The sequence below is a fragment of the Capsicum annuum genome, chromosome 1, assembly GCF_002878395.1.
Source record: "Capsicum annuum cultivar UCD-10X-F1 chromosome 1, UCD10Xv1.1, whole genome shotgun sequence".
Lineage (NCBI taxonomy): Eukaryota > Viridiplantae > Streptophyta > Magnoliopsida > Solanales > Solanaceae > Capsicum > Capsicum annuum.
This window is the reverse complement of record NC_061111.1, coordinates 34,409,291-34,426,649: the sequence shown is the minus strand read 5'-3', so window position 1 is coordinate 34,426,649 and position 17,359 is coordinate 34,409,291.

Below are 17,359 nucleotides of genomic sequence, written 5' to 3'. Positions count from 1 at the left end.
CCTAAATTCTTATTATCTTCAAAACTCCATTATTTCTTGATATTAGCTCTAGATTTGAGAGAGGATTAAAACCTGTTGCACTTGAAAAGTATGCCCATGTAGTTTGATCAATTTCTCTGTTCAAGAATAAGTCCTCAATAGTTTCATTCTCCTCTTCTTCATAACATCTGCAAAACTTTGAGATATTAGCATTCTAGAAATTCATCAAATATGAAACTAGAACTTTACCTTTACAAATTCTCCATGTCAAGAAAAAAGAATTTGAAAGGTAAATTCTTACACCACAATCTTTTCAAATCATCACACATCTTTCTTATTCCTTAGCAACTACCAAACACTTTTGACAATAAACAGACCTATGCTAGTACCAGTACCAAGGTCTATCCCCTTGATTGATGATTTGCATTGACTTAAATTTTTCCTGATATATGCTACTACATAATCAGGAGCATAATTTTTCATTTCCTTAAAATTCCATCCTTGTCCAATAAAAAAAAAATCAATATCTTTTATATCATGACAAGTGTGTACTTCTATTTGTTTCTCATATAGAGTATCAAGATTAGTCCAATTTTTAAATCAAATGTAAGAAGTATCCCCTTTAGGTTCCCACCAAATAGCATTTTCCAGTTTATTCCTGTTCATCTACATGTGTTTCCAGACCTGTGAACCACCTTTCCGATCCACAAGTGTTGGGATTTGCATCTTATAGTATTTGTTTTAAAGAAAATGGACAACATGTTGTCATGAGTTCCAAAGGTCTACCAAAGTTTTGCAGACAGGGGCAATGAAACTTCAAACAAAGATCTTAAACCTAAACCTCCTTCTTGCTTAGGAAAACATACATTATTCCATGCTGCTCAATGTTTGCTCCTACCTATTTCTTTATTGCTGTAAAAAAATTTGGCAATAATTTTATAAAGCTCTTTAGTCACACATATGGGAGGAACAATTGCATACAAGACATAAATAGGTGTGCTTTGAAGTACACTTCTGATTAAAATTTCCTTACCTCCATATGAAAGCATCTTACCTTTTCAAGATTTTAATTTGTCTTTCACCTTTTCTATCAACTCAATATAGTGTTTCTTTCTCTTTCTGCTATGAGTAATAGGGAAGCCTAGATATTTCATAAGAAAGGATCCTCTATTCATACCTAAGCACTGCTCCGTTATCTGTCCATGTTCACCTTCTTACCTGACTGACTTTCACAATCTTTTATAATGCCTATGATCTTATTCAGAGATCCTTCAGTTGCAGAGGAGAACATAATAGCATTTTGATATGCAAGATGATTTAGATTTGGGCTCCATTTAGGAATCCTATTTCCCATAAATGAATCATCCCAAAACAATAAATTTAACGCTCTTGTGAGAACTTTTGATGATAAAATAAATAGGGCAGGAGATAGGAGATCCCTGCTTCACTTTCCTGGTAGAGTAAAAAAATTATGAAATTTATCATTTATCAAAACAAAATAATGATTGTTGGATACCAGCCTCTTAAGCCATGTCAACTACCATGTTAGAGAAACGCATCTTCCTCAACACTTTTTTTAGGAAGAACTGTGAAACTCTGTCATAAGTTTTTGTCATGTCCAATTTTATTACCACATTTGTAGGTTTTCTTCTTTTTCCAATACCAGTCACCATTTCTTGAGTCAAAAGTACATTTTCAATGATACTTCTCCCTCTGACAACCCCTGATTGATTGGGAGAAATAATCCTAAGCAGTACCTTTTCCATTCTGTCATGAATAATTCTTAAAAGAATTTTATTCACAAAATTGCTCAAGCTAATAGGCCTCAAATCAGAGAATGTGTTGATAATATCTTTCTTTGAAATGAGAACCAGATTAGTATGAGTGATTGATTTTGCCAAAGAATTTCCTATAAAAAATTTTGTACCATTCTCACAATATCAGAACTTACTATATCCCAACATTCTTGAAAGAATTTACCTAATAAGTCACAAGTTCACAAACACAATCCCTATTGAGATTAAAAACTATATTTCTGACCTTATCTTGGTCTGAACTGTCCCCCGCTCCATATTATCATCTTTACTAACCATTTTCAGAATGTGTACTAGTAGATCAAAATTAGTTAAATCTATTTCTTATGTAAATTGCTTATGATAGAAGTCAACTACTTCAGAAGCAATGTCCCCATGATTATCCAGCCAATCACTATTTTGGTCTTGTATTCTGTTCACCTGCAGTCTATGTCTTCTACCTTTCACCACACTGTAAAAGAACCTTGTATTTCTATCCCCATTTTCAAATCACTCATAGCATGCTTTTTGTTGCCAATAAGATTCCTCCATTGCAAGGTACGTGTTGTATTCTGCTTTAGCCCTTTGCATCACCACTCTATTTTCAATAGTAGTGGGTCTTCATCAAATATCTTTTCTTTGATTCTAGCAATATATTCACTGATTAATAGCTATTAAAAGTATTACTATAGGAAGTGCTACTCCACCAAATAAGAGCACTTTTAAGCTTCTTTATCTTCTTCTTGAAGTCTAGAAAAGGGTCAGTAGATATAAACCCATCCCAATTCAATATGACTATTTCTGTAAAGATTCATGAGAAGTCCAGAAATTAAGAAATTTGAAAGGTCTGCTGAAGCAAGGAGCTTTGGTTTGATAAGTAACAATAAGAGGTGTAGGAACAGATCCATTTCTGAGCAAATATTTGACTTGTGATTGAGTAAAAACTCCCTAAAAATCATCATTCCTTAAAACACTATCAAGCCTTTCAAAAATGAAGTCATCACCTGCTTTACCGTTCTACTAAATAAAAGGGTTGTCTGTGAAAGGAAATTTAACAAGATCACTAGATTTAATAAATGATTTGAAATCATCAACATCATCACCTTGAATAGGAACTCCACCTATATTCTCTTCCCTGTTCAACACCACATTAAAGTCTCCACCTATTCGCCAAGGATAATCATATCATGAGCTATACAGTATAATTCATCCCATAAGTCCAATCTTAGATTCCTGTCACATTTTGCATATATAAAAGATATACTACGTACTATATCAGAGGCCATCCCCAGCAATTTCAAAGTAAACTGCTGATCATATCACTCAAGATTGTCACATCATAACCATGATTAGTAAACACCCAGATTTGACCATTTCTATTGTGTTTGCTTCCTGTATTTGCAGTCTATTATTGTACCTATTTATATGTCTGACATGCTGAAAAGGTTCAAGTAAAGCTACAAAAGTAAACTTGTGTAACTTGTGCAATTGCTGATATTTTTTTATCTGTCAAAGTTTTAGCTTTATATTGGACTATGATTGCCTGATTTTCATCCTCTAATTCTATGATTTTTATTGCTAGAGGTATTATTTTATTTGTTGTCGGTGGTGTTAAACTCACCTCCTCTTTGCTTAATGGTTGCCCTAACTTATTACTCTCACTGTTTCTATGTTGTGCAAGTGAATTCTTAACTACCTTTGTTTCTTCAATTGATGGAGTTGTTGTCAAGCCCTCATTCTCATTGATCTTCATGTGTTTACAGTTGCACCCTCTTTAAAACTTATGTGATCCACTCTTTGTTGGATATACCTTCTCTATCCTCCATTGTTGTTTCTATTATCAATCTGTATATTATTGTGATCTTTGTTGATATATATGTTATTGTTTCTAGTTGTTGGTGTAACTGCCTTATTGTTGATATTAGTGTCCCTTTGTTTATTCTCTTATCACTCCCTTCTGATGGCTTTCTTGTGCTTTTTTCCTCATCTTGTAATATCCTAAAGAATTGGTGGTTGTGATGTTGCTAGTTTGCGCCTTCTCACTAGCTGGAAATTTCACTAGTTCCCCCTTCTCAAACCTAAACCTTCTATGTGTAGGATTCCACAGACAATTATCTTACCTTCAAATAATATTCTCTACACTGGCATGACATCATCTTTTATATCAGTTATCTCCTTTTCTTCTTCTTGAAATTGCCTCTTCAATTTCGGATGTGATTGTCTACATTCACTCTCATCATGGCCTTGAAATTTACAAGTATGAGAGTACTTAGGGAGCATGTTATACTATAATTTGATTCTTTGAATTCTAGCTTCCTTTGTTTCATTATTCACTACCTCTAACTCTACATATTCAAGTGGTGTTGCTGCTAAATCCACTTATACTTTGACCCCGCAGAGCTTGGTCTAGTTTTGTTGATAGTAATCATATCTAGATGAACAGGCTTTTCAGTCACAGCCGCCAAAGAGAAAATATATTCCTTTACAAAGAAAGTTGGTAGTAAGTCCAAAAAGGAAATCCAAGTCGTAGCATGTGCGGTTTCATCACTCTGCTTGAATTTTGATCATAAATAAGAGGCCTCATGTGATAAACAACCTCATCTTTTTCTGTAATGTAATAAACATTCTTAAAAATCATATTCACATAATCCTCCATTAAGTTGAAGCTTATCAAAATGTGTCTATTTCGAAGAAGACCAATCTTACAGTCGTCCTTTACATTGCATTGCTTAATAATTTGCATCCTAAGATCCTCCAATTTCGACCAACCATAAGAAAATTTACCAATCACTAACATTTGTAAATCTTTTAGGACGTTCATCTTGTTAACCTCCTCTTCATTCCAAGTTACTCGAGGTACTCCATTGATATATGACGCTTGTTTCATCAGAATGAGTATGACACTTGTTTTTTTTTCTTTTTTTTTGTTATAGCTCGTTAGGTTTCAGAATATCCACAAGTTTCCTCTAATTCCTTAGGCAAATACTTAGGAACGATAATCAGACTAGGATTATTTTGGGGGATTTGAGTGTTCAAGGTCTGGAAAATAAAAGTTGACTCGATGGGATGGACCGACCAGTAGCCAAACCGGCCGTAGCACCGGCGGCAGTTGACTGTTTTTCGGATAGAAAGGTTAATTATATTAATATTTATTGTAATAATTTTACCTGGCAATTTTTTTTTAAAAAAAGGGTAGTAATACTTGAAATATATTATAAAACAATAAAGAACAAAAAGAAGAGTAGAGAGAATAGAGAGAGTGATTTTTATTTCTTCTCTTGAGGGATGATTTACAATAAAGGAAATTGGGAGAGTTTGCCCCTAGTTTCACACTAAAAGACAAATACATCAAATCCTAATAGACATCAAATAGATCTTGATAGACATTCACTATAATTGATATATATCATAAGACTTCCCCTTGAATGTCTAACAATATGCATACAGGCTGCTTCATTAAAAACCTTACAAGGAAAATTCAATGGAACAAAACCTCGTAGGGGAAAAAGAGTACAACGCATATTAACTCCCCCTAATAAGAATATCTTTGAATCTTTGCATTCTGATCTTGTGCACCATCTTCTTGAAAGTTGCAGTTGGAAGAGACTTGATGAATAAATCAGCCACATTGTCACTTGAACGAATCTGTTGTACGTCAATATTACCATTCTTTTAGAGCTCATGTATATAGAAGAACTTTGGCGAAATGTGCTTCGTTCTATCTCCTTTTATGAATTCACTTTTCAGTTGTGCTATACATACTGCATTATCTTCATATAAAATTGTGGGTACTTTGTCACATTTCAAGCCACATTTTTCTCGAATGAGATATATTACCTTAACCACACACACTCTCGGCTTGCTTTATGAATAGCTATAATCTCAACGTGATTCGATGAAGTGGCTAAGATAGACTGTTTTGTTGATTTCCAAGATATGAAATACCTCTACATATGAATACATACCCTGTTTGAGATCGAGCTTTATGCGGGTCTGATAAGTATCCAGTATCAGCATAACCAACAAGATCGGAACTGCAATCTTTAGAATAAATAAGTCCATATTGGTAGTCCCCTTTATATACCGTAATATGTGTTTGATCCCATTCCAATGTCTCCTAGTAGGAGCAGAACTATACCTTGCTAGCAAATTTACTGAAAAGGCAATATTAGGCCTTGTAGTATTTGGAAGATACATTAGTGCATCAATTGCACTAAGATATGGCATTTCAGGACCAAGGAGTTCCTTATTCTTTTCTTAAGGTCGGAATAGACCCTTATTCACATCAAGTGGTTCGAACAACCATCGGAGTACTTAATGGATGTGCTTAATCCATATAGAATCGTTTCAATACCTTTTCTGTGTAGGTAGATTGATGGACAAAGATACCATTTGTCAAATGCTCAATTTGCAAATCAAGGCATAACTTTGTCTTTTCGAGATCTTTTATCTCAAATTCTTTCTTTAGGTAATCAATTGACTTTTAAAGCTCTATTGGCGTTCCAATAAGGTTTATGTTATTGACATAGACAGCAAGTATAACAAACTCCGATGTTGTTTTCTTTATGAAAACACATGGACAAATTTCATCATTCGTAGAACCTTTTTTAGATAAATATTTACTAAGACGGTTATACCACATGCGTCCAGATTGCTTCAAACCATATAATGATCTTTGCAATCTAATGGAATACATTTTCTGAGGCTTTAAACTATATGCTTTCGGTATTTTAAATCCTTCAAAAATTTTCATGTATATCTCATTATCAAGTGATCCATATGGATAGGCTATTACCACATCCATCAAATGCATTTCGAGTCTCTCATGGATAGTGAAACTAATAAGATAACGCAATGTTATTGCGTCCATAACTAGTGAATATGTCTCATCATAATCGACTCCAGGCTGTTGTGAAAATACTTGTGCAACAAGACGTGCTTTATACCTTTGTATTTCATTTTTCTCATTTCTTTTTCACACAGACCCATTTATAGCCAACAGGCTTAACACCATTAGGTGCTTGAGTTATAGGTCCAAAAACTTCACGTTTGGCAAGTGAATTCAATTCAAATTGAATTGCTTCTTGCCATTTTGGCCAGTCATTTCTTTATCAACATTCTGTGACAGATCGAGGTTCAAGATCCTCTCTATCTTGCATGATTTTCGTTGCAACATTATATGCAAAGACATGATCGATCCACTAGTATTTCAGATCGATTCAAATTAGTTTCAACATCACTTGAATTTATGAATAGTTCCTCATTTTCTTGAGTCTCAGGCTCATTGATTCCTTCAAGAATATCAACATTGCTCAAATCTTGAGCTTCCATATGAGGATCTTTTGTAGTGTCATCTTGACCATTTGTTTTTCTTTTTCTAGAATTTCGATCCTTAGAACCTAATGGTCTGCCACGCTTCAAGCGTGCTTTAGATTCATTAGCTATGACACTAGGGGATGGTACTTTAGAGACATCAATTTGAATTGGGACATTCTCTACAGGAATATGTGATTTGGTGATCCTTTTCAAATCAGTAAATGCGTCCGACATTTGATTTACAATTTTCTGCAGATGAATAATCTTTTGTACTTCTTGCTCACAAATAGAAGCAAGTGGAACAAGATGAGATAGTAATAGATTTTTCCACAAAATTTCTCTTTTGATGTCACTATCTTCTCCCCTAATTTTGAAAAAACTATCTTATCAAACCGACAATCTGCAAATCGAGCAGTGAACATATCTCCCGTTAATGGTTCAAGATAGTGAATAATGGAGGGTGATTCAAGCCTAACATAAATTCCTAATCTTCTTTGGGGGCCCATCTTGGTGCATTTTGGTGGTGCTATAGTCACATAAACACCACACCAAAAAATTCTCAAATGAGATATATTAGGATCTTGACCCAAAACTAATTGAAACGGAGAAAATTTATGATAATTTATCGGTCTAAGATGAACAAATGTTGCAGCATATAAAATTGCATGACCCCAAACCGAAGTGGGTAACTTAGTTTTCATAAGCAATGGCCTTGCTATCAATTGCAGAAGTTTAATTAATGACTCGGCAAGGTCATTTTGAATGTAAACATGGGGTACAGGATGTTCCACTCTTATCTCAATCGATAAGCAATAGTCATTAAATGCTTGGGATGAAAATTTTACAGCATTATCAAGGCGAATAGACAATTTGATTATGAGGAAATTGTGCCCGTAATCATATTATTTGTGCCAACAATTTTGCAAATGATAAGTTGCAAGATGACAAAAGGCACACATGAGACCATCTAGACGAAGCATCTATTAGGACCATAAAGTATCTAAATGACCCACTAGGTGGGTGAATAGGTCCACAAATATCTCCATGTATGCGTTCCAAAAACGCGGGAGACTCAATCCCAACTTTTATTGGCGATGGCCTCACAATCAGCTTGCCTTGATAACTAGCATTGCATGAAAATTCACCATTCGAAAGAACCTTCAAGTTCTTTAATGGATGCCCATTTGAATTTTCTATGATTCATGTCATTATTATTGATCCTGGATGTCCCAGACAATCATGCCAAAGTACGAACGTATTGGAATCGATAAACTTTCGGTTTACTGTAGTATGTGCTTCAATTACACAAATCTTTGTCCAATACAGGACAGAAGATACAGCAGGGAACTTTTCAATAACACATATTTGTTCAGAGACATTCTTGGTGATACCAAGATATTCAAGATTTATCTCATCAATTGTCTTGATATGATAACCATTTTCACGGATATCTTTAAAACTCATCAAGTTTCTTCGAGACTTAGGAGAAAACATGACATTATTTATGATGAGTTTAGTTTCCTTGGGCTCTTTATAATGGCTTTTTTGAAGCCTTCAATCAAATTAGTACTACCAGAAATTATAGTGACATTAATCTTGCCCATGTTTAGATGAGAGAAATATTTCTCGTCTTTGAATATCGTATGTGTAGTGCCAGAATCAATCAAACATATATCTTCACAATTTGACAGCTTACTTTGAAAATTATCCATATCTTCAAATAAAATGACATACACCAAATAAGATATATATTAAATTTTTGTACAAAGTAAAAGCTTATACTATAAAAAATTGCTAATCCGACATTACTAAGCAATTTAAAAAAATATGTCCAAAAACTATTGAAACAATATAATATTTGATAAGGAATCTAATACGTAATATATTATTTATAATTAATAGTAAGAACAGTATCATGCAATACATACAATAATAATATAATATTGTTATATTATATTATACTTTGTCCAGTACGTTAATATGCAAATATAATATTATTATATTATATTTTCTGAACACATATGGATAAGTAATGACTATATGTGAATATTATATTAAAAATATTAACATACAAAACTAATATTAATATTAACATGCAAAGCTAAAAATATTAACATGCAAAATATTAATATGCAATAATGAACACAACAGAAGTTTGTGCAAGTTGCACGTATCGTCGTCGTCTTTTTTTGTATTATTTAATAATGATGAAATTGAAATTCCATTCACTCCAATAATAAATTACAATAATATAATTGAACTAATCAATACGAATTAAAAGTCAATACTCATGCAAACAACTACATTTACTTGATTTTTATTCTCCAATTCTTATCAACAATAAAAAAAATTAAAAGCATTCATTCTTTCATGTTTACAAAACCATCACCAATAAAGTGATCAATCTTTCCTTCAGGGTGCTTGTAAGAGTCTACTACATCCAAGCATGTGATGTCAACATTATTTTCAGAGAGAAAGTTAGCCTTGGGATTTCTCTTTCTTCTTTAGTGATGCTTGATAAAGGTCCACTAAGTGCTTGAGAGCACGACAGTCATGTGAATAGTGTCCTTTTTCACCACATCAAAAATAAGTAATTGTTTCACGTTTTTCGTCTTTTTTTGTTAGATGAATGATTAACACTCGGAACAGGGTTTCTTTCTTGGTCATCACGACCACGTCCACGACCACATCCACGACCAGGGTCGCGACCTTTTCCACGCCTAGCATCGTGAGCGTGCACATCATTCACCTCAAGGAATGGTGCAGATCCAGTTGGTCGGTTCTCGTAATTTTTCATCAAAAAATCATTATTTTGTTCAACCACGAGAAGATGAGAACTCAATTCAGTATAGTTGAAACCTTTTTCTTGATATTGCTGCTGTAATAGCACATTCGAGGCATGAAAAGTGGAAAGTGTATTTTCCATCATATTGTCATCATTGACCATCTCTCCATATAGTTTTAATTGAGAAGAAATTCTAAACATGGAAGAATTGTATTCATGAACAGACTTGTACTCTTGAAATCTTAGATGCATCCACTTATATCGTGCTTTCGGGAGGATAACCATCTTTATGTGGTCAAACCTTTCTTTTAGGCTATTCCACAATACAAGTGGATCCTTAGTAGTAAGGTACTCAATTTTCAAAACTTTGTCAATATGATGACGCAAGAAAATTAAGCCTTAACACAGTTTTGATTAGATGTTGTATTTTCATTGTTTATGGCATCTCCAAGACCCGTAGCATCTAGGTGGATTTCAGTATCCAACACCCATGAAATATAGTTCTTGCTCGAACTTTGAAGGGCAACGAACTCTTACTTCGTAAGATTGTTAGCCATAAAAAAAGAAAAAAAAAATAATACCTTAGTCTTAGCCTTCAAATTTGAGACGGTAGAGTCTCGTGCTGATAACGTGTTATAAAATAATAAAGAACAAGAAGAAGAGTAGAGAGAATAGAGGGAGTGATTCTTATTTCTTCTCTTGAGTGATGATTTACAATAAAGGAAGCTCTTCTATTTATAGGGAGAATTTGCCCCTAGTTTCACGCTAAAAGACAAATACATCAAATCCTGATAGACATCAAATAAATCTTGATAGAGATTCACTATAATTCACATATATCATAACAAAATAGAAAAAAAATAATAATTAGAATTTACAAGGTCTACAGTTCCAACACACACAAAAAAAAAGTGCAAAAGTGGATTGAAATTACATAATACCTCATAAGAATCTCGAATCTCTAACCATCTATTTGGACTAAAGTTAGTCGTAGTTCAAAAGCTTTTGTGTATCACTATGTACGAAAAGATCAGATTGTTCATATCTATGATTTATGTAACTTGGAATCTATATATATGCTATGATTATCTACCTTTTGTCTATATGCTTAGAGTGTATCTCCTTTCATTTTGTTATATTCATACCATTGATTTTGGTAATTTCTTGTGTAAAAAAGACGAGCTTAGGACCATCATGGATGACTAACTTTGTGGTTTCTAAGTTTCAAATTTTTTTCTCTATTATGTTGGTTTTTTGATCATAAATAACATATTGTCCTTTTATGTTTGTGAGTATTATCATTGAATCTTTGTTTAATTTTCAGGTTTCAAATTTCCTTCTCTGTGATACAGATTTTTTTTTCGATAACTCATTGGCATCTTTTGCCAATCAATAAAGAATCTTTATAAATTATCAAGTCGATGTATGGAGGACTATGGAAGTGATATGAATAAGTTATCCATCCAATCTAAAAATCGTAAAACTTATAGGTGAGACACCCAAAGATTTTTGCGAGCTCCTTTGTGAAGCCCTTATTTCTCATGTGGAACAACTATATAACACAATTCCTTAAAATTTACAAGAGTGAGATTTAGTTTTGTCAAATGTAGGATCCTTTCGATACCAAGTTAAAGAATGTGGCCATTCAACCTAAAACTCTGATTCATCAATTTTTGTAGGGAATTTATGTATATTAGTTATGAAAGGTTTAGTTATTCATATGTAATTATTTCACTTATTCTGCATGAAATATACATGAATTTTCTTATAACGTGCATGTATTAGTTATGTTGGTTTCAAAATTATAGACTAAACACTGCATTAATTTTAGCGATACTTACAGAAATAATGTATGTTTCAACAAAATGAGAGTGACCCTAGCCTAACTTTTAAAACTATAATTCATAGTCTTTTCTTTTTTTATTTCTTTATTTCTTTCTTCCATCTCTAGCCTTTGTTTCTCTCTTTCTTTTCTTTTTCGTTTTTTCTCTCTCTAGCCTCTACTTTCTTTTTTTATTCCTTTTTTTCTATTTTTCCTTTTTAGTTTTTTTCATTATTTGGTTGTATTTTATATTTTATAATTTTTTGTATTTTCGAAAAACATGGCTACGTCGAGTACAAATCATGGATGATGATGAAAACATGATAACCGCTCATTATTGTCACGACCCAAAAATGAGATTCATGATGGCACTTGCCATAACATACCTTGATAAGTAAGTCTATCGCCTAAATTGATATAAAAAGAGGAAAAGATAGAAATATTAAAGGAAAAGCTTCTGAAATTAAGCCGAACCATACAAGTAATCATAACAATACAGAAATAACTTATTCAAAACACAATTATGTACAAAATCAGGTGTCAATAGTGTAAAAACTACTAATAAAATCTAGGAGTCAAATACATAAGAAAAATAACCACAAAGGAATAATATTTGTCTCTCAATACTAATAAAGACATAACCACTATAGAAAGATAGAGGTGAACTTCGAATGCATGAATGTCTAACCGTTACCTTGAAAGCTCTAACAATCGTTCGAGTCAAGCAAGCTGAGGCGAACTCAAGCTAGGACCTGCATCGAAATGTCACAGTAGACATGAGTACGATCCACTTGTGCTGAATAGGTATCATAGACCGACAAAGCAAAGTAGTAAATAAAGCGTACAAAATATATACGAAGGGCACGTCACTGCAATTAGAAAATGTCTCACAATGGTAGCCCACACCGCTTGCACTAACAGTTTTAATATATCACATATATTGCAATATCACACCAAGATAGAACACAAATATGCATTATATCACATATAAGTAGAACAAGGGGGAGCATGCATATACAAGATCATCAAATACAAGTAAAAGAAGATAAAATAATTACATAGATGGCAAGTCAATATGAAAATATAACACAATATAAACACAATAACGTAAGTGCAGTGTATATGATGATAATGATGATGATGCACGGGGTCGTTACACAACTTCTGGAATCATCGTACAATCCTCGTATACACCTATGGAGGTAAGCCTTCTAATGCAAGACCTATGGGAGGTTCGTTAACCCGTATTGACATGACCCGAACCAGGATCTAGTCGTGTCGAATATCTCAAGTCCAACTAGGTCCGGAGACCACCCCCAATACCCAACCATAACCGTCCTACAGCCTATGTCAGATGAATTTCAAACATATAACTAGATAAGACAATAATAATTCAAAGACATTAAATAAAATCTACAATCATAATACAACAACCTCAACCAAATATCCAACTAGTGCCAACCCTAATGCCAATACCAATACCAAGGTTGACACCAATACCGATACTGCTTATGCCCACAGTAGTCTGACAAAGCCTCTAACCAGAATCAGATAACATCCGATCGTGACATGCCCCGACCATAGCCAAAATCAAAATCCAAGAAACAAAAATAATGAAAAGAAGTCCATAGCATGAAATGGAATCTTTCAAAGTATGGAAGTTCACCACTTCAATCTGATTCAAAGCTATCTCCAAATCTAAATCACGGAGCAGGAGGAATGGTAGTATGGTCGGTTCCTATATCACGTGGGGATACACCACTCAAATATAGTTAACGGAGTGAACGCTAGCATTTAAATCAGGGATAAAGATAAAATAATGCCATCATTCAAAACTAAATCAAATAACCAGATACAATCACATGTACACATATGCACGCACGCACATATATATATCGTGTTGGGATAGGAAATAAGGTTTAGAATGCATTTAAAATCTTAATCTGGACTGTGTACCTCTGTCATCCTAAATGTCCATCCACGGGCAATATGGGTTCAGCTCCCCCCATTGAAAGGGTTTTGGTGCGTGTTAGCCGCACGAATCGTAGAATAACCTGAGATGACTAGTACATATCCCAAAAATATAAAATGTGAAATCATGTACATGGTTACCATGACCAAACCTCACATCACAGATATGAGTTTCAAGTATTAGTCCCCCGAGACCTCCACCTTCCACAACATTGCTACACAATCTCCTTTAAGTCTATATTAAAATTAATTACACATTCACGATTATTTATCAAGGAGTCTTTTTAATTAGGCATTAACCATTTGTACTCAGAGACAAGTCAATAGTTAACTTGTACTCAGAGACAAGTCAAGCCACTAAGTTTCTGACTTGATAAAAAATCGTCTTAACGACCCGTCACCACACCTAACGATCCATACCACCAAATCGTAATCACAACAGAAACTCAACCATCATCCATTGGACTCCTTACGATAGAGTTACCTGACCCAAACCCACACCATACGACTCGTATAATGAGTCGTTACAAGGACAGTGGGCACAAAGCTCAGGAAATTTTCAAGGGTCAAAACCCAGGGTGTTTCACGTATACAATAACATATCTCATATCTCCTCCCGGCATATTCCTTGAAAAGGGTTTTATAAGGTGTTACAATATCTCCTTCGCGGCACTTCCTTTGAGGAGGATTTTATAAAAAGTGTTGCAGTGTTTCTGAGATATTGCCACAGTGGTACCAATATTTCATGAATGAGTATGATATGAGGATATAATGCTCACAACCAATCACAATGAACCAATCACAATGAGTATTTTCACAATCAATTATAATGATATTTTTTCACAACCAACCACAATTATACATTTTCACAATCACGTGAGCCAATATTTACTCATTATTTTTGTTTCATTCATGAATTTTCATATGTCTCATATAACACAAGTATGAATATATCACAATACACTAATGATACCACATTAGGCATTTTAACAACACAATACAATTATTCACATATATTCAAGGCTATCAACGTCCCATAGGACCCCACACGTTTATACGTATCACATTATATCTCAATTTCAATAATTACATTACACATAGGCCCCCACACGGGCACAACACATAGATAGTTATTTTTCATGGTTATTTTCCACCGTTAACGTGCATTATATATCATCATTTACTACCCAATCCAATCAAAAAGAGTTAAGTCATAACCTACTAACGAAATCGCTCTGCTACATTTTAAACTTGCGACCTTACTTTTCACGAACAATTTCAAACTTCACTAAAAACATCAAGTATGAAATCTACATGTCAAAACAAAATCAACGACACTCATATTGGCTATTTTTAATTCAGGATCAAAATGAATTTTTGGAATGGATTTTTAAAAAAGAAGGGCAAAATCATAACTTCACTTCAAAAACATGTTTTCCACATTTTAGAAACCTACAGTTGAAAATCCAAGTCAAATTGAGTAAAAATGAGGTTCAAATCAAAGAAAAATCATTTTTAAGTTTTAACGTGTAAATTTTTTGAAATCCGAGTTAAAATCAAGAATCGGAGTTGTTTTGAAGGTTAAATTGATAAAAAAAAAATTAGTAATTATAAGATTAAAATATTATTCAAGTGAAAAGGAGTGAAACTGAGGTTTAAAATCAAGCTCTAAGATATTTTTGGGGTTTTGAGAAATTAATCAAGAAATTACTAAGAAAATGGTGAATTCTTACCTTAAATCCGTAAGAGAATCAAGAAATAGATGTTAATCTGGTTTCCAACTCCCACAAGCTTCACTTTTAAACTTTCACACTATTTTTGGGTTTAACTCTAAAAAAGCAAGATGAAAGAATGGACAAAATGGATCAAAAAGGGGTAAAATAACCTGCTATTTATAGCAGAAAAATCTGCACTATAACAGATTTTTCTAAGTCCAAACGGACTTCGACGAGGTGCCCGGGATTCATTCGGAGTTTGATATATGCAAATGAACTATGCAAGAACACTAAATTCGACATTCCGGACTCAATGGTGATGTCTAGTTTTTGAGAAAACGTCGTTTTCACAAAGTTGATCCTTGAAATCTAAAATCATAAATTTTCAAATCGAAGGTCGAAATGAGATTTAAAAATCGTAAAACACATACCAAACATGTTACCACTCTAAAATCGACATTCTGAATCTGCTGACAAAGTCAAATTTTTCATCCAAGGTCATTTCGACTAAAGGTGGATCTCACACTCATATTTTTATTTTTTTCAACTTTCTTACCAATAGGTTGAAATGAGCTCGGGTGCACGGGGACCCGAACAATAGGTCTACCTAGCCTAAAATTTATATTTCAGAGTTGCTGGCGTATTCTGTTTATCCAACTATCGTGTGGATCAGAAAATATTCACATAAGTTCAAAATAAGGCTCTCGAAGACATCAAAAACTACAATATCGCGTAAATGGTATCAAAATACATCGAAAACCATGTCAATCACGACCACATCACAGAATTACCATAATGCAACTACGAGAAGGGTTAAAATAGTCAAATCACATAAAATCATAAATTTCACATATTTCATAAAATTTTTAGGTCGTTACAATTGTATTCGTATTCACCATCATTTATTTTTCTTTTTTCTTTTTTCTTTTCTCTTTTTCATTTTTTTACTTTTAATTTTTTTGTTCTATTTTCTTTTTCGATTCTTTCTTTTTGTTTTTGTTTCTCTTTTCTCTCTAACTTCTAATTCTCTTTCATCTTCTTTTTTCCTTTCTTTTTTGGCTCTTTCTTTTTCATTTTTTTCGTATTTTTTTATTTCTCTTTTTTTTTTTTTCGTGTTTTTCCATTTTTTTCTTTTTAGTTTTCTTCTTCTTCTTTTTCCTATTTTCATTTTTTTCTTCTTATTTTTCCTATTTTGTTTTCTTCATTTCTTTCTTTTCACTTTTTTTTTTCTCTTCTATATCTAACTTCTATTTCTCTTTTTTTATTATTTTTTTATTTTTGTTTTCTATTTGTATTTTTTTCTTTCTCTTTTTATTCTATTTTATATTTTTTATATTTTTAAAAGACATAATTACGTCGAGTACAAGCCATGGATGATAATGAAAATACCATAATCGTTTATTGTATTTGTATTTGCACCATCACTTATATTTTGTGTTCATTGAATGTATTTATATTTTATAGTTCACACATATAGTTGTATTTGTATTTTCTTAGTTCGCATTTGTATTTGTATTTTATTGTTCATACGTGTATTCGTATTTTAAAGTTCGCACCATCATTTATGTTCTATACAATTCACACTTGTATTTAAAGAACTGTTTTGTATTTGTATTTTGCAGTTTCATTTTTTTGTATGTATTTGTATTATATTTTCATTGATGCAATTGTATTTTTAAATAACTATTTTATATGTATATTTGTAAGTTGACCGCATATTGTATTTGTATTTATAATTTCATTTGTTTGTATTTGAATTTGTAGCGGACAAATCATTTGTATTTTTAAACAATTGAAAAAGAATCGCTATTTTTCTTTCTACGAACACTTGTATTTACATTCATTGATACGAATTATATTTTATTGATACAAATTAAATAGTACAAATGTTAAATTATACAAATACAAATGTTACATTTATATCAAATGTAATATTTGTGTGAAATGATATATATTCATACAACTTGAATCAACGCGT